At 44.1% G+C, this 18,583-nt stretch overlaps 1 protein-coding gene across 2 annotated transcripts in view; it reads left to right on the top strand.

Moving 5' to 3' along the window:
• The first annotated feature begins 11,684 nt into the window (after nt 1-11,684).
• The window catches only part of CLIP1 (CAP-Gly domain containing linker protein 1), a 91,433-nt gene continuing 84,534 nt past the window's right edge, over nt 11,685-18,583 (top strand). For both annotated transcript variants that reach the window (XM_079762405.1, XM_079762408.1), the window contains exon 1: nt 11,685-11,798. The gene's annotated coding sequence lies outside the window, so the exon portion shown is untranslated. The remainder of the gene's footprint in view (nt 11,799-18,583) is intronic.

The following is an 18,583-nucleotide window of genomic DNA, read 5'->3' as shown; positions in this document are numbered from 1 at the left end:
CAAGAGGAGGTTTTAGGAAGAGAAATCCTGAAGCAGAATTCAGAATAAATGGGAGAGAGGAGACATTTTATAGAAGGGGGCCCAGAAAAATGGGAAGTAGTTGCCCTCCGAAGGCGCCCCATTTTTAAAACGTATTCTCTTGGCTGTGTTTGAGTACATGAAGCATGTAGGATGGAGGAATGAGGTATTGTTTGGACTTGTCCCTGCTGTGACAGGGCTCCAGGTGTGGTAGGTGAGGTCATAACCAAACACTTGTACTTCAGGATGGACTTGGCTGAGGGGTGGGGACCGGTTTCTAATCTTTGCCTTGGGGTGAAAGGAATGGGAGTTGTAATGCACAGGTTGCTAAAACAAAGCCAGCTCTCTGTCACCTCCTTGCACAGGTAAGTAGAAAGCCTTGCTAAAATACCAAATGACGGATTTCTTTTTTCGAAAGATGGCATTTCTTTAAGTGGTCGAAGATTCAGTCTACTCTCTACCTACAAGAAGTTTCCTCCTAGTTGGTTCTGTTCTTCAAATTCTCTGCTGGGATCGTTTTTTTTCCCTTCTGCCTCCTACTGTGTAGATTATCATTAGAAGGTAAAACAAACAAGGGTGTTGTAACAATGGTGAATACCCACGTAGCTTGTAAGGCATGACTCTGTTCCCAAGAACCCATGTCCACACAAGCTGTGTTTTTCTTCAGCATTTAGAATTCTTTTTTCCTTCAACTTAATATATTTGTTTGAATTAGTGGTATAAATTCACTTTAAAATGTTTGGGATTAAATTATTTTGTTAAAAGTGTTTATAGTTTTCAATTACAGAACCATGACTATATTCTTAATAAACCAGAAGTCTATGAACAAGCATGCTTTGTAAGTCTCCAGCAGGCTAGCTAGAATATTGGGATATCAAAAGTGACAGCTGTCCAAAAAACAGGATTTTTTATTTTTATCTCCAAAAGAAATAACTGCATTGGGGTAGGTGCAGAGAATGAGGCTATATAAATTAGAGTGAAAGAAGTCTTTCCTTAAAGTGTTGTAGAGCACGTCTTTGTGATTCACACTTGGATTTGAATCTGTGGGTTTTATAATTTAGAAAACAGCCTTTCTGTAAAATTCACATCCCATACCCTCGCATTAGCTGGTGTTAAATGTCTAGGCTTTAGGTCCCACTTTTAGTGCATTTTCATTTGCAATTAATTTATACCCTTTTATAACCATTTAAAGAGTAAATTAAGATGCTTTATTTTTCTTTGTTTAAGATGCTTACTCTTTAAATTATAAGCGGAAGGAGTAACAAAGACATGCATTTGAAGGAGAATAACCCATAGACAGGACACCCAAATTGTTACCCGTCAAATTTATTTTCTCAGCAGGCCATTTTCTAAACCCAAAATGTTTATTTCTTCCCCAAAATGGAAATTCCTGATGTTGTTGCTGAATATAAATGTAATATATATTTGTTTCATAAATGTAAACAAACTTAAGTAAAAGTCCGTTATATATAGTCACAAGTTTCAGTTCCATAGCTCGTTGTTCACAGTTAGGTATAACTTTTTCTGAGCAAATACTAAGAATTTTTTTAGTATTTTGTATATATAAGTCTTATAAGTATGTGTTTTAATAAAAGTGAGGTTATGCTACACTTTCCTTGTCAGTATTTGAAACCTATTATTCTTTTTTTAAAATATATTTTTTATTGATTTTAGAGAGGAAGAGACAGAAACAGCAATGATAAGAGAGAATCATTTGCTCAGCTACCTCCTGCAGGCCCCCACTGGGGATTGAGCTTGCAACCTGGACATGTGCCCTGACTGGGAATGGAACCATAACCTGCTGATTCATAGGTTGATGCTCAACCACAGCCAGACTAGCTGGGCTGAAATATTTTTTTAAAAATATTTTTATTGATTTCAGAGAGGAAGGGAGAGAGAGATAGAAACATCAATGATGAGCCGAAACCGGTTTGGCTCAGTGGATAGAGCGTCGGTCTTCGGACTGAAAGGTCCCGGGTTCGATTCCAGTCAAGGGCATGTACCTTGGTTGCGGGCACATCCCCGGTGGGGGGCGGTGCAGGAGGCGGCTGGTCAATGTTTCTTTCTCATAGATGTTTCTAGCTCTCTATCCCTCTTCCTTCCTCTCTGTAAAAAATCAATAAAATATATTTTAAAAAAAATCAATGATGAGAGAGAATCATTGATCGGCCCCCACCCCCACTGGGGATGGAGCCCGCAACCTGGGCATGTGCCCTGACCAGGAATCAAACCATAAACTCCTAGTTCATAGATAGATGCTCAACCACTGAGCCACGTTGGCTGGACGAATCTATTATTTTTAATGGCTGCATAGTAGCATACAATATTTTATTTAATACTAGAGGCCTGCCCTAACTGGTTTGGCTCAGTGGATGGAGCGTCGGCCTGCAGACTGAAGGGTCCCAGGTTCAATTCCAGTCAAGGGCATGTACCTTGGTTGTGGGCACATCCCCAGTGGGGGTTGTGCAGGAGGCAGCTGATTGATGTTTCTCTCTCATCGGTGTTTCTAACTCTCTGACCCTCTCCCTTCCTCTCTGTGAAGAATCAATAAAATATATATTTTTAAAAAATACTAGAGGCCCGGTGCATGAAATTCGTTCATGGGTAGGGTCCCTAGGCCTGGCCGGCAATCAGGGCTGATCTGTGGGGAAACCGGTGGGGCGATAGGGGCACCCACTCACACCCACCTTGGCCTGGCACCACCCACTCACCTGCTCCACTATCCCCCCGCGGTCCTGCTCTCATTGGGGCCCATTGGGCCAGCAGCACCTCCATTGCTGCCCACTGCCAGCACCACGTCACCCATGGCCACCATGTTCCATACCACCTCCTGGTGGTCAGTGTACATCTAACTCCTGGTCGGTCAAACTCCAGCCTGTGGAGACAATTTGCATATTAGCCTTTTATTATATAGGATTGTTTACAGTATTTTGTTAACAATGCTGCAGTGAACATTTTATTTTATTTGTTTTTAAATACATTTTTTATTGATTTCAGAGAGGACGGGAGAGGGAGAGAGAGAGAAACATCAATGATTGCTGCATCGAACATTTTAAAAGGTAAATGTTTGAATATTTGTGCAAATGTATATAGGATGCATTACTATATTATCAGATTGAATATGTGTTTATTGGCAATTGTTATTTTCTGTGACTTGGTTTATATCCTTTGCTCATTGTTCTATTTGTTTACTTAAAGGAACTATTAAAATTATACCTTTTGTTAAGTACACTGTAAAATTATGTTTTTGATTTGTCATGTATATTTTTACTTATTTATGATGCCTTTTGAGGTACAGATGTGTCAAATTGTTAGGAGTCAAATCTTTGAATCTTTTCCTTTATCAATTGGCCATTTTAGAGTGATGATCGATTTTGCAAAATCATTTTTGTTTTGCAAATTCACCATCTGATTATCCAATAATGTGGTTATTGATTAAAGCTGGTATTGAAAAATTATTTCTGTGCTCGCTTGAACAGCACATATTCTAAAATTGGAACAATACAGAGAAGATTAGCATGGCCCCTGCACAAGGATGATATGCAAATTGGTGAAGCATTATAAAAAAAGAAAAGAAAAATTACTTCCCTCCCCATGATTTAAATGTACTTAGTAAGACTATCCCCTTATGCCGAAACCGGTTTGGCTCAGTGGATAGAGCATCAGCCTGCGGACTCAAGGGTTCCAGGTTCGATTCTGGTCAAGGGCATGTACCTTGGTTGCGGGCACATCCTCAGTAGGGGGTGTGCAAGAGGCAGCTGATCGATGTTTCTCTCTCATCGATGTTTCTAACTCTCTATCTCTCTATCCCTCTCCCTCTATGTAAAAAATCAATAAAATATATTTAAAAAAAAAAGACTATCCCCTTACAACTAAATTTCTTTTCATGTAGATGATTTTACTAATTCCTGTCCAAATTTGGTTCACTATGCCCCAATTTCACTATATTTTAGGTTTTCTTTCTGAATCTTTTATTAGATTTTTTAAAAGTATGGAATAACTTTTTTAAACTGTAGAAAGAATGACTGGGGCAAAAATGCCAAAAATATTTTATAACCTAAGCAAAAGAAAGAACAGGTCATGTAGGAAAAAAAAAAAGTTATGCCCAGTCGGTGTGGCTCAGTGGTTGAGCATCAACATATGAACCAGTAGGTCACGGTTCGATTCCTAGTCAGGGCACATGCTCAGGTTGCACGCTTGAGCCCTAGTAGGGGGCGTGCAGGAGGCAGCCAATCAATGATTCTCTCTCATCACTAATGTTTCCATCTATCTCTCCCTCTCCCTTCCTCTCTGAAATCAATAAATATTTTTTAAAGTTATAGTACTAATCTTTTTATTATATCTGTTGTAATGGGAAAGTCTGACATATCACAAACTTTGGAAGTACATTTTCTTTTTTAAAAATATTTTATTGATTTTTTTTACAGAGAGGAAGGGAGAGGAATAGAGTGTTGGAAACATCGATGAAAGAGAAACATTGATCAGCTGCCTCCTGCACACCCCTCACTGAGGATGTGCCTGCAACCAAGGTACATGCCCTTGACCGGATTCAAACCTGGGACTCATCAGTCTGCAGGCTGATGCTCTATCCACTGAGCCAAACCAGCCAGGGCATAGAAGTGCATTTTCTAAACAAAATTAACTATTAACAATCTGACTACATGTGCAATTTTTGTAATACAAGGACTCACTGAAAATGCAACTGGTAGATCCTGACTCAGCTTTCTATGGTTCTAGACAGGCAAGACCGCTTTTCTGGATGGGTGCCATCATACCAGGGTGAATTGTTCATGTTTTCAGTCGTGGAGGCCAGTTTGTTAGTCATAATTGGCGAATGACACATGAAACTGGACTAGGAGAGGTTGTGGGATTGGACCCAGGGCAAATTTCTCATGGGCTTCAAACAAATATCCTTCTGTTCTTACCACACTCTCTCCATGCCTATCCTGACTTTTGACTCTCTGAACCAATCACAGTTCTGCTTTTCATATTGGTCCAATTTAAAGTTTTTATAGACTAGTATAATGAAGAATATAGAGGCCCTTCTCTATGAAGGTGGTTGAGAGCTAATATGGTTGCATGATTCAGGAAATCAAAGATCAGGACAGGACCTGTCAGCGTAGTTCAGTGGTTGAGCATCGACCTATGAACCAGGAGGTTCAGGGCACATGCCTGGGTTGTGGGCTCAATCCCCAGGATGGGGTGTGCTAGAGGCAGCCAATCAATAACTCTCTCATCACTGATATTTCTTTCTCTCTCTCTCTCTCTCTCTCTCTCTCTCTCTCTTCATCTCTAAAATTAATTAAAAAATATATTTTTTAAAAAGATCAGGACAGACATAGCAAGCATGTGGTTATATTTGAAAGAAATGGTTAAGTTTTTCTAAATTCTGCCCCAAAGGTCTATGGACTCATAGTTAAGAATCTCACATTATGCCGAAACCGGTTTGGCTCAGTGGATAGAGTGTCGGTCTGCGGACTGAGGGGTCCCAGGTTCAATTCCGGTCAAGGGCATGTGCATTGGTTGCGGGCACGTCCCCGGTGGGGGGTGTGCAGGAGGCAGCTGGTCGATGTTTCTCTCTCATCGATGTTTCTGGCTCTCTGTCCCTCTCCCTTCCTCTCTGTAAAAGATCAATAAAATATATTTTAAAAAATTTTAAAGAAAAAAAGAATCTCACATTACAAAAACAAAAAACAAAAAACAAACAAAACAAAAAAAAACACAACACGAAAATAAAAAGAATCTCACATTACAGGTTCCTCTGATGGTCCTCTGATTAGAGCAGCCAGAGCAGAGATGTCTCAGGCCTGCCTTGGGGCATTTGCTCTGTTTTCTTGCTTGAACCACTTTCCCCTTGAAATCCATTTACCCTCACCTCCCGCAGGTCTGTGCTTAAATTTCAACTTCTTAGTGACACTACCTTGACCACCTGATTTAAAAGTCTACACACACACACACACACACACACACACACACACGCGCCACCCAATCACTCCCAATCTCCCTTGATCTACACTTTTCCATAGTACTTTCTACTATTACATAATTACTTTGTTTATTGTTTATTGTCTGCCTTCTCCCACTAGAATTTAAATTCCACAAGAGCAGCAATCGCTATCCACTGATAATATTGCAAGTCAGGAAAACCAGCTCAGATTCAGCAGTGGGGAAAGAAATTCCTCCTCTTTGGATGAGCTACAACATATTGTGGCTTTTTACCTTTTACGTCTATTATGTATGTTTCGAGCGATGTATTGTTAAGTCTCCGGTTCTTTAACTGAGCATTTTCATGCATCATTCACTTACTGCAATCTGTGTAGTCTAGCAAGTACGATTTAAAATTGGTTTGAAACTCACCTATTTTGGAAATATTTGAGATAAAGAATAGGTAACTTCCAGAATAGGAAAAAAAAAAAGTAGAATAAGAGAATGTTTAAAATCAGAAACTGCTGGGATAACTATGTCAAACAGTAATGTTAACAAACCAACCTAATTTTAGTGCACTCAATTTTCAAAACACTCTACTCTTATCCATCTGGCATGTAATAACAGGTTGCTCTTCCAAGAAATTGTTTGTCTTATGATTGGCCCAAAGTACCACATTCAAGTTCAAAGTCATATCTGTTTTTGTCTCTCATGATTGTTGATAACTAATAGACATCAGTTTGGTAAGATTCAAAGTTGAGCCCTAGCCAGTTTTGCTCAATGGATAGAGTGTCAGTCCTTGGACTGAAGGGTCCAGGGTTCAATTCCAGTCAACGGCATGTACCTCAGTTGCAGGCTCAATCCCCGGCCCCGGTCAGGGCACCTTCGGGAGGCAATCAATGATGTTTGTCTCTCACATTGATGCTTCTCTCTGTCTTTCCCCCTCCCACCCATTCTCTCTCTAAAAAGAAAAAAAAAATCAATGGAAAAATAGCCTCAAGTGAGGATTAACACCAAAAAAAATTAAAAGTTGACACAAATTGAATCATATCCATATGAATAAAGCAATAGACACAGTCAACCTCGTCTACCTTGGAGCAGGACTCAGAACAATGTGGTATCTCCCAAAAGCAAATTCAAGTACACTAAGAGCATTAACCAGTAAGGTACATTTTCTGAAGAATCTGGAGTAAAACACAGGCAACATATAGTAAAACAATACAAATGCTCAGTAGCGGTTTCTATTTTATTTTTTAAATATATATTTTTATTGATTTCATAGAGGAAGGGAAAAGGAGAGAGAGATGGAAACATCGATGAGAAAGAATCATTGATTGGCTGCCTCCTGCACCCTCCATACTGGGGATCAAGCCCGCAACCCTGGCACGTGCCCTTGACCGGAATCGAACCTGGGACCCTTCAGTCTGCAGGCTGACGCTCTATCCACTGAGCCAAACCAGCTAGGGCCGTTTCTATTTTCTTCATGAAGTTCCTTTTTTAACCAGTCTGTTAGCCCTCAAATATTTATTTTATTGTTCTAAGTAGTTCTATTTTGCTTCTTACCAAATATTTGCCCCCAGATAAATAGCTCTCTTCCTAGGAGAGGAATCCTGTTCTTTCAATTGTCCTGTTCTGCCACCTTGGCCGGCTGTCTTTTGTCTTTATGCTCATGACCTCAGGTTAACAACATGGCTGCCTCAACTCCAGCTCTCATACCTGTGTCTGTGTCCATTTAGCAGGGAAGGAAAAGCCTTCCCAGAGCGCCTCTAAGCCAGCTTTCCTAGGTAAGGTCTGAGTAAGTGAGCAGAAGTTATTGGCACATTGCTATGTCAGGTATAATTTGGGTTTAAGTAAAAAGGAGGGGGGCAAGGATCTTGAGTAGACAATCAGCAGTGTCAGGCACAGCTGAGCTCTCTATGGGCGGATGTCCTGGTTCTGTGGCCCAGTGATTGTTTGCTTGGCGTCTGCTCCTAACATATGCTCTTTCTTGGTTCAGTCAGGACTCAGAGCTTCCTCCTGCTGACTCAACCTTTCCTCCACTCACTGACACAGCAGGCACCCCTGCGTCTCTACCACATGCTGCTCCTGTGGGTCCCAGAGCAGCCACACAAAGCTCTCAACTGCCTTTCGTGACACCCAGTGTCCAAGGCCTAGAAACGCAAACTGGATCTTCCTTATGATAACCTGCCCCCACCCCTCACCCCTTCTTAACACTGTTGGCATGGACTCGTCATCCTGCCTAAGGGTTGTCTTCCAGACTCTTGAATGTAGAAAGGCTCTTGTTCTGGGAACCACCCTCTTCCCTGCCCCAGATCCCAACCTGTGGCTCTGCCTTCCTTACTTGCCTCTCTTCCTTTTATCCCATCAACTCCCAGGCCTAGAAGTATAACACCTCTTATTTCTTCTATGCCGTATCCTCTTTTTTCCCATCTCCAATCTCCTGGTTAAGTCCTTTATATTTTTATCTATCTATCTATCTATCTATCTATCTATCTATCTATCATCTATCTACCTACCTAATTGATTTCAAAGAAAGGAAAGGAGAGGGAGAGAGAGATAGAAACATTAGTGATGAGAGAGAATCATCAATAGGCTGCCTCTTGCATGCCCCACACTGGGGATCAAGCCCACAACCTGGGCATGCGCCCTGACCAGGAATTGAACCATGACCTCCTGGTTCATAGGTCAACCCTCAACCACTGAGCCATGCCAGTTGGGTGAGTCTTAATGTTAGACAGGAGACTCTTCTGTACATCATAGCAGAAACTACAGGAACTAAAGGAACTTTCTTTTTTTAAGGTATAATTTTTTAATTCATTCACACTGGACAGCCATTGCTGTGTTGGTGGTTGCAACCTGGGCATGTGCCCTTGACCGGAATCAAACCCGGGACCCTTCAGTCCGCAGGCCATGCTTTATCCACTGAGCCAAACTGGCCAGAGCTAAAGGAACTTTTAATAACCCTTTCTCTCTTGACAATGCTGGAATACAAAGCCCTTTTTTTTTCTCTGCAAAATTCTGTTTTGGGTTGCACAACATTGGAAAAGCAACTATGTATGCATAAAAATGGTTAAAATGGCACATTGTATGTTATGTATTTTTTTACCACAATTTAAAAACATTAATAATGTAACATACCCCAAATCATTGAATTGTACACTTCAATGGGTACATTATAGGGTATGTGAATTACATCTGAATAAAGCTGTTACAAAGATCCTGTTTTGAATGTCAAAACCTGAATTCCTTCTTTTTCTTTGTTGTTCTCGGGTAACAATTCAACTTCACTTTCGCTCCCATCTTCCAGTCACAGCAAATGGATTGTTTAGGGTCAAAGTCAGGTATAAGGAAAGACAAGAGAAGAAAAGAGCATTAATTTTGGCTTAAAATAAATACTTCCATTAAATATATCTATTTATATAAAAGCCTAAGCGACCGAACAAATTGACTGGATGCGCACTGACCACCAGTGGGCAGGCGCTCAATATAGGAGTTGCCCCCTGGTGGTCAGTGTGCTCCCACAACAGGGGTGCAGCTCAGCTGACTCAAGGGTGCCAGAAGTGGGGCTCATGGCGAGTCTCTTCCGCCTCTGGGGCAGCGCTACTGAGCGGAGGCAGGTGCAGCAAGGCCGGGATGAGTGGGAACAGCACAGCTTGGGCTTCTCCCTGGCTGCCTGTGCTTTGAGCACTACCACATCCCTTGGGGGATGTCAGACTGCGGGTTTCGGATTTGCAAGAGGGAGCAGACCAGGCTGAGGGACCCGACTGGTGCACGAATCTGTGCACCGGGCCTCTAATACAGAGGTCACCAACCTTTCCGACCGCACGGACCACCAGTTGGCAACTGCTGCTCCAAAGGTTTCCTTAAACCAGCGGTTGCCAACCTTTTGGATCTCACAGACCACCATTCTATATATTATGCACACTGTATGGCACCTTGCTTTAAAAATATATGTATATTTTGTTGTTAATATATTTTTATTGATTTCAGAGAGGAAGAGAGAGGGAGAGAGAGAGAAACATCAAGAATGAGAGAATCTTTGATTGGCTGCCTCCTGCACACCCCACACTGGAGATCAAGCCTGCAACCTGGGCATGTGCCCTGATGGGAATTGAACTGTGACCTCCTGGTTCATGAAGTCAACGTTCAACCATTGAGCCACGCTGGCTGGGCCCATCCTGCCTCTCTTACCCTCAGAACCCCCCTTCCTCTGGCCTGGCCTGGGCTGCCTCTGGAAGATGGTTATTCAGGGTGTGTGTGTGTGTCTGGGGGGATATGTGTGGGTCTGGGGGTGCTGGTCCAGGGGGGAGTCACCCACTCCTTCTTCAGGTTCTGAGGCTCAGATTTCATCTGCCCACCGCCCTCTTTCCCGGTCCAGCTCTGTGGGCACCTGTTTAGCAGAATGAGCAGAGCAGAAGAGAAATAAACAGAAGTGGTTACAGCTGCACCCGCCATTAGTTAGCAGTGGTCCTTGCCTCACTCTGTGGCATCTATGATTATTGCACGGGATGCCTATTAGAGCTGAAAAGTGTTTAGATGGGCGGGGGGGGGAGTACCTTTCAGATGAGGACTATGGATACTGGATTTCAGGGGCTGCCACCACCACTTGGACCTCGGAGTTTGCAAACCAGGGTGGTGTTGAATCAGGAAATAGCGGTTTGGGGGATTTAAAAGGTGAATGGAGGGGAGGGGCCCCCAGATCAATTCACTAGGTTCAGGATTTCGTGCCTTTCCCCTGTAGTTCCCTCCCCCCTGCTCTGTGCAGCAGCACCATGCTTTGAATAAAGGTCAGCAAAGGGGTCACCCTCCTGATTATTCTCTTCCGTGCGGCAGGAGGAGGAAGCCGGGGCTCCCTTATCCGCCACAATCCTGACAGCTGCAGTTCCCTCCCAGGGGCTGCAGAGCTTCTGGGGTTGCCATGGTCCATGGGAGTGAAATGCTGGCCGCCCTCTGCGGCACCAGCCCGGAGCGGGCTGTCGCTGTCACCCCTCCAGTCCCTCTCCAAAGCTTTTCAAAGAGATCCCTGGGCGGAGGAGGGCTGGGAGGAGGGGACGGGACACTAACCAGGGCTTCAGTCCAAGCGGCAGGGGCGAATCAAAGAGGCCTTTCTCAAACGATGGGAGGAAGTGCTGGGCTCGTTTCAAGGGGTTTTCAGCCCTCGGTCTTTTCCGGCGCTTCGCTGGCTTCCCTCGCTGCGGGCAGCGCCTTTCGGCCTCTCCCCCCCGGGAGTCCTCACCCCGACCTCCCCGGAGGGAGACAGGATGCTCCCTACTCGGAGCAGGCTGAGCGCACCTCCTCCTCGATTCTTTCAAAGAATTTCTCGCCCCCGGGAGGTTTGGGGGGAGGCGGGGGCAGGCGGGGGAGAAGAGGGACGGGGAGGCCGAGCCGCCAATTCACCGGCTGGGGTCCCGGCTGGATGGGGCGTGGGGTGTGACTCGCACCTTCTGGGACTGAAATGCGGAACCGAAATGCCGAGCAGCCCGAGCGCAGGCCCCCGCGGGGTCCTCGGCGCCTTCCTCCGGACCCGGGGCCGCGGGCGCGGGGTTCCGGGCTCGGGTCCCCGGGTCGCGGCGGGTGCAGACAAAGCGGCGGGGTACGCGGGGCCGGGGCGCGGGGCGGCCGAGGGCGGGGCGCGCGGGGAGGAGCCGCCCCGGCGTCTGGTGCAGGCGGCGCGCGCCCGCCCGGCCCCGCGGCGGCGCGTCACGCTGTCCCCGCCCCGCCCCGCCCCGCCCCGCCCCGCCCCGCGCCGACAAGCCGGGAGGCGGGAGGCGGGAGGCGGCGGCGGCTGCTGCTGCGGCGGCGGCTGCTGAGGTGCAGGTGGCGGCGACTGGCGGCGAGAGAGGCGGCGGCCGGCGGTGAGTGGGGCCCTGTTCCTTCCCCGGCCCTCCTCCCCTCGCCCCGCCGGCCGTGCGGGGCCCGCGCCGGGCCCGTCCCGCGTCCGTGAGGGGCCCAGGTCCGCGCGCCGAGCCGCCCCCCCGGGGGCCCGGGAGCTCCGAGGGTGGGGATGGCCCTGGAGGCCCGCGGTCCCTGGGGTGCTTCCCGGGAGAGCGGGGACCGAGGCCGGCCCTGTGGCGCCCAGTCCGCCTTCCTTCCTCCGCCGCCTCAAGATGGAGCTGGGACTCCGTGGTGCCCTGCGCCGCCCCGGGCGACCCTCTCCCCTGCGCTCGGCCCTGGGGGGTCGGGGCCCGGCCGGACCTGTTGCCCCCCGGGCGCCGCCCCCGCCGGGTCGCCCGAGCCTTCCTCAGCCCTGGGCCCAGGTGCCCGCGGGCCGGGACGGAGGGCGCCGTGGCCCTGGCCTCCGGGCCTGGCTGGCGGTGGCCTTTGCCCCCGTCACCCCCCCGCAGTGGGACTGTGATTCCGGGGGAAGGTGGAGGGGGAGAGGGCACCGGGGTCTCTGAAACCGCACCGCTGCTCCGTCCACCCGAACCCTCTGCCCGGGCAGCGGATTGGCCCGGGGGACGGATGACACTTGTTTAGAGGTTATTTCAAAAGCGGAGCCTCCATTCCCTCCTCCCGGGCTTCAGACACCGGATTTGGGTTTGGGGGTAAATCCTGAACTCGGCTGTGGCTCCACTTCGTGTGGCTTTTCCATCTGGCAGGGCCGGGGGGTGGGGGGGAAGGGGACCCGAGCGCCACCCCCTCATCCCTTCACGGCCCCACCTCTGGGGCATGGAGAAATGACACGTTGAATCTGCAGTCCTTGGAGATGTCTGTTTTTAGCAAAACTTGGGCACCAATTACCGTATTTAAAGGAGGGTGGAGAAAATCCTGCAATTTTATTTTATTTTTTGGATTCAGCAGCCTTGCCTTCCTGTTTTAGGTTAGGACAGTGTCTGGCCGGTGAGAGGTCAGTAAGGGGTCCTGTTGCTGCTGCTGTGACAGGTGATGATTCTGTTTGGTGGTGTTACTCTTTTATTATTATTATTGCTGTTACTTATAGTGTCCACAAGTCCAGACACCAAAGTCTTTGACTTTGGCTTTTTAAAAAAAATTTTTTTTCAATTACAGTTGACATTCAGGATCACAGTGTTTGACTTTGGCTTTAATGATAACCTCTTGCAAGAATCCTCAGGTATATTTGCTCCCAGCCTTGGGGCATTTTACCCTCTGAAAATAATAATTACGTTTATTGAGGGCTTCTTGGGGTTAGGCTCTGGGCAAGTCTTTTGTATGTTTTATCTCAATCAATCTAACCCAATGAGGGTGCTCTGTATCACTATCCCCATTTTAAAGAGGAGGCTTAGAAAGGTTAATTACCTTGACCGGGTGCACACAGCTAATAAGTAATAAGTGGTGGTGTCGGGATTTGAGCTCAGGTGTCCCGACTCCAGGTGCTTAATAATTAAATTAGTGAATCTCTAGCAAGGAGCCAGTCTAGCCTTAAGTAACTCAAAGAAATGGGTGATTGCTTGGCTAAGGGCTGGTGCTGAATTTTTAAGGTTCAGAGAAAAAAGTGCATCTTAGGTTTCCCACTAGACGTGGTTCAAAGGAGTAAAAAAACAAAACAAAACAAAAAACCCACAAGACTAAAACTGGGTGGAAACCTGCAGGTATTCCGTCTGAAGATTAAGATCACAACCTTCTCTGCTTTTTAAATAATTGCTTAAGCTCCTACCTGTGCCTAAGTACAACATAAGCTGATCTGGTTTCTGTTCTTTATAAGTTTAGAATTTGGTGCCCTTATTTATAGTTAAAATTTTTTTTTTTTTTACCCAGTGTCTGATACTGAGTCTGTTGCATCCCATGTGACCCATAAATGCATGTGAACTTAACTTCAGTCATGTTTGACTCTTGCTTTTTAAGTATTGTCTCTGTTGATATTTCTAAGCTTAATGGATGGAGTGTAAGAGATGAATTGGTCCTCTTGTACTCCAGACATCTTTGAATTCATCACATGTTGGCTGCCTGAAGTTCTTCATTTGCAGATAAAGTTCTGGTCTTCCGTGTGTGTGTGTGTGTATGTGTATGTGTGTGTGGTCCTTGCCTTGTATAAGGTCCTTGCCACCATGTATATTTCACTTCATAGTATCCTCTGCAGGATTCTGAAGAGTCCCATGTGTTCAGTAAGTCCCATGTGTTCAGTAAATATTTGTTATTTAGTTAATTGAAAATATGAAATCCGTAAGTTTCAAGACTGGTTTTATAGAAGTCAAAGCTAAAGAGAAAAAAACATACCCAGAAGGTGGTGTTGTAAAATCACAGAAAAATGGCTTAATATCTATTAACATTCAAAGAAAATCTTATCTGTGCAGTGTTAGCTAAAGGTAACTTCATAACCTCACTGCATATAGCGTCCCATTTTATCCAAATTACCAGCTTCTTTAATCCCTTCCTTGTACAAGAGAGATTCTCTCTATGATAAAAGAATGGACAGTGTTATTCCTTGCAAGCCTGTTGTTCTCCTTTACAGTATTTCTGAAGTGTTGTGATATTCTCCCCAAAGGCAGCTCGAGGGGCAAAGGTTTACCTGTCTGTGCGCTGTAGTTCTCTTCCTCAACAGATTTTTACTGAGCACCTACTGCGTGCCAGATGCCGCCCTGGGAACTGGTGATACAGCAGTGAATAAAACGGACAGAAATCCCTGTTCTCTTTGAACTCCCCCTTCAAGGAGGGGAGGCAGACAATAACCATATTAGTAAAATTTACAGCGGTGATATATGGTAAGAAAAAAAAAACAGGGAGGGGGGAATATTAAGTTTTGTGGAGAAAAATTAGGGTAATAGAAGTTTTAGGTAGGGTGGTCAGAGGAGACCTTGTTGAGAATGTGACTTTTGAGTAGAAATCTGTAGGAAGTGAGGAATATAGATCCAAGAGGGAAGAGCATACTAAGAAGAGGGAACAGCAAGTGCAGAGGTCCTGAGGTGGAGGCTTGGGAGGGGGGTAGATAACATCATATTGGTTGTAGTTCTAAATATGTATTTATTAATATAGTGAAAGGTACAGAATCATGCCATGATTTTGATGAAGAAAGAGTTAAAGATAGGAAAACTGAGGCTTAAAGAATTTTACTAACTTACTAAAAGGCCATATAGCCAGTGAATACAGAGCTAGAAATCGAACTCGAGTTTATGTTATGCTAAGCAATGCACAGAATATGTTGGCAGTGGAATCTTCAGATCTTCGGTACTTGATGTTCAGACTTGCTTTGGGTGTATACTTTCTCCTGTTTGTGTGCAGGATCTTTGCTCTACCCTGGGAGGCTTTGTAACTGGTATTTGCACATACAGCTTTTCCCTGGAATTGTGCTCCTGGCTACCAAGTCTTCCTTTTTCAGTCTCAAAAGTTTCTTGGTTCAAAATTTATGTTTAATATAAACCTTCATGTTGGTCTCCTAAATATTTTTTAAAATATATTTTTATTGATTTCAGAGAGGAAGGGAGAAGGAGAGAGAGAGATAGAAACAACAGTGATGAGAGAGAACCATAGATTGGCTGCCTCCTGCATGCCCAACACTGGTGATCGAGCCTGCAACCCGGGCATGTGCCCTTGACCAGAAATGAACCCAGGACCCTTAAGTCCACAGGCCAACACTATCCACCGAGCCAAACTGGCTAGGGAGGTCTCCTAAATTTTAATTGGAAAGCAGTGGCAGAATCACCCTGGATATGAATTTTTTTTTAAGATTTTTATTTAGGGAGGCTTTAAGTTATTATAGCATCTTATATATTTTTAATATGTGTATGTTTCCCATGTAGATAGAACTCGAAGAATCCATATGCTTTAAATCAGCATTTGAGCTACAATGCACTTTTAAGGGAAACCATATTGACTGATGGTACTACACAAGAATTTCAAGAGTGACCTCTTCAGATTCCAATCAGGTCAACAGAAGAGGCCCTTTTTTTTTTTTTTTTTTTGATAGGTTTGGCAGACTTAACCAACCTTGAATTTGGCTAGGACATCTGGGTTAATATCCTGGCCCTGGCACTAAGTACCAAGGAATCTTGGCCATAATTAGTAAATAACTTTTTTTTTTTTCAATCTCCATCTGGCAGCTCCAGAAGGACAGATTCCACTCACACTAACTCAATGGGTGGGTCCGTCTTTTGACTCTGTTATTGTGGTTCAGCAACAAAATCTTGCAAGTTTTCTTTGCAGAATATTAGGAAAGAGGAAGTAGTCCTGTTACAGGATCCCTGTTGGGAACCTTCTCTGGTATGTCTTTCCCTGGGGAAACAAACGCATTCTCATCCACCTCTTCTCAGGAATTCGAATGAGATTACAGACAGACATTTTTCGGCCCTAATGTTTTATGGAAGCAGAAGGTCTAATCTACTTTCGACTTGAATTAAGGAGTTTTGATATTTGTATTCTCCTTCGCTTACTTACGTCTAAGTATAGCTTGGATTAGATCCCAGTTTTAACTCTGCCCATTTTTCACACTTAAAATTGCCAAGCCCTTGATTTACTGTGTCTCCTCGTAAGTTAAGGGCCTAAGAACCAGATGTTCAGGGTGCATGCCACCCGGAATCCGGGGTTTGGTGTATAAAGGACATATAAAAGGAAGGCACCTTTAATGTTCGTTTTCTGATTCTACAAATCCCTAGTCAAGTAGTGCACTGAAATATTTGGCATATCTTTTTTTCTCTCTCAGAAATGATAAGAGGTATTAGGGATCTTTTCCTAAATATCTTGTAATCAAATCTTTTGACCTCCTGCATTCTCTCTTTAACTGATTTCCTCCATAGGATGAATGATTTAATATTTGGTTGTTGTTAATTCTTCCCCAAAGTTATTTTTCCCCATTGATTTCTATGAGAAAGAGGGGAAGGGAAGGAGGGATGGGGGGGGTGGGGGGTGGGGAGGGGGGCGAGAGACATCAGGGCTGGGAATTGAACCTGCAACTTACATATGTGCCCTTGACCAGGAATCGAACTCTCAACCCTTTGATGCTTGGGCCGACACTCTAACCACTTAGCAACACCGTCCAGGGCACCTCCACAGAATGATTTCTTATTAGAGATATTATGTTCTAATACCTAAGGCAGTAAGGAACCTATTTCGATTTTTTCCCAGACTATAGAATAAATAAACTTTGCAGGCAAGGTAATTTTTTTTTTTACAGCCTCAGTGAAAGAAAACTTTTATCACTAAGTCTCATACATGGGTGTATCACATGAAGCCATATTGATAATTTTTGTTGTAAGGCACACGTGGCTTGCTTAGGTTATTCCATTGAGATTCTAGTATCAGAGTCAAATTTAGATTTTAGTTTTCTAGTGAAGTTATTTTTCTTTGAGGTTCTCAGGTTTATTTTTTTCCTTATGTTTTACAATTCAAGTGACCCTTACATTTTCATAGCATATATAAGTTATCTTATAATATGTGGGTTCAGTGCATAAGGCATAAAACACACCACAAAAAACACCCACAGAAAAAAGCAAATTATTCATAATTCTACTGTCTAGAGAAAATCATTTTAGTATTTTAGAATATGTCCTCCCAAATGGTAAGATTTCATTCTTTTTTATGACCTAGTAGTATTCCATTGCAGAATTTCCTTCCTTTTTAAGGCTGAATAATAATACTCCATTGTGTGCATATACCACATTTTGCTAATCCATTCATCCGTCAGTGCTTCCATGTTTTAGCTATTGTGAATAATGTTATTATGAACATGGGTGTACAAATATCACTTTGAGATACTGCTTTCAGTTCTTTTGGGCATATACCCAGAAGTGGAATTGTCGGATCATATGGTAATTCTTTTTAATTTTTTGAGGAACTGCCATGCTGTTTTCCACAGTGACTGTATCATTTTATATTCCCACCAACAGTGTACAAGGGTTCCACTTTCTCAATATCCCCTGCCAACACTTATTTTCTTCCTTCTTTTTTATTTTATTTTTTAATTGCAGTTATCCTAATGGTTGTGAGCTGGTATTCTTAGTGTAGTTTTTACTTACATTTAAAAAAAAATGATTAATGATGTTGAGCATCTTTTCATGTGCTTATTGGGCATTTATATAGCTTTGGAAAAAATGCCCATTTAAGTCTTTTGTCCAGTTTGAATCTGGTTGTTTGTTTTGTTGTTGAGTTTATCCATTCTCTTTTATTTTGTAAAATATATTTTTATTGATTTCATAGAGAAAGGGAGAGATGGGAGGGATAGAAACATCAATAATGAGTGAGAATCATTGATTGGCTGCCTCCTGCATGCCCCCTGCTGGGGATTGAGCCCTGCAACCTGGGCATGTGCCCTTGACCAGAATTGAAACCGGGACCCTTCAGTCCACAGGCTGACTCTCTATCCACTGAGCCAAACTGGCTAGGGCGAGGGCATATTTTAAATGAACAGTTGTCACTGAAGAACTTGTAATTTATGAGAAGTTAAATATTCAGCATGGAAAAACAACTCATGCTCCTCATGTCAGAACTTGTGCCTTGCCAGATTTCAGGCCCTTTAGTATGTTTGTCAATTTTATTTTCCACAGCTTAATGACAGAGGTGTGTGTGTGGGGGTGTCTTTCTAAGGTAGAACCTGCTGTGTGTCTGTGTAGATTACTCAACAGATAAAAAATAACCAACAATGAAGTTGGGTGTTAAGATCCAAATGATCCAAATGAAAACAATTTCTTTTTGTTGTTATTTTTTTTTGTTAATCCTTACCTGAGGATATTTTTTTCCATCGATTTTTAGA

This window comes from Cnephaeus nilssonii (assembly GCF_951640355.1).
Source record: "Cnephaeus nilssonii genome assembly, chromosome: 22".
NCBI classification, from domain to species: Eukaryota; Metazoa; Chordata; class Mammalia; order Chiroptera; family Vespertilionidae; genus Cnephaeus; species Cnephaeus nilssonii.
This window is presented reverse-complemented; position numbering and strand designations above follow the sequence as displayed.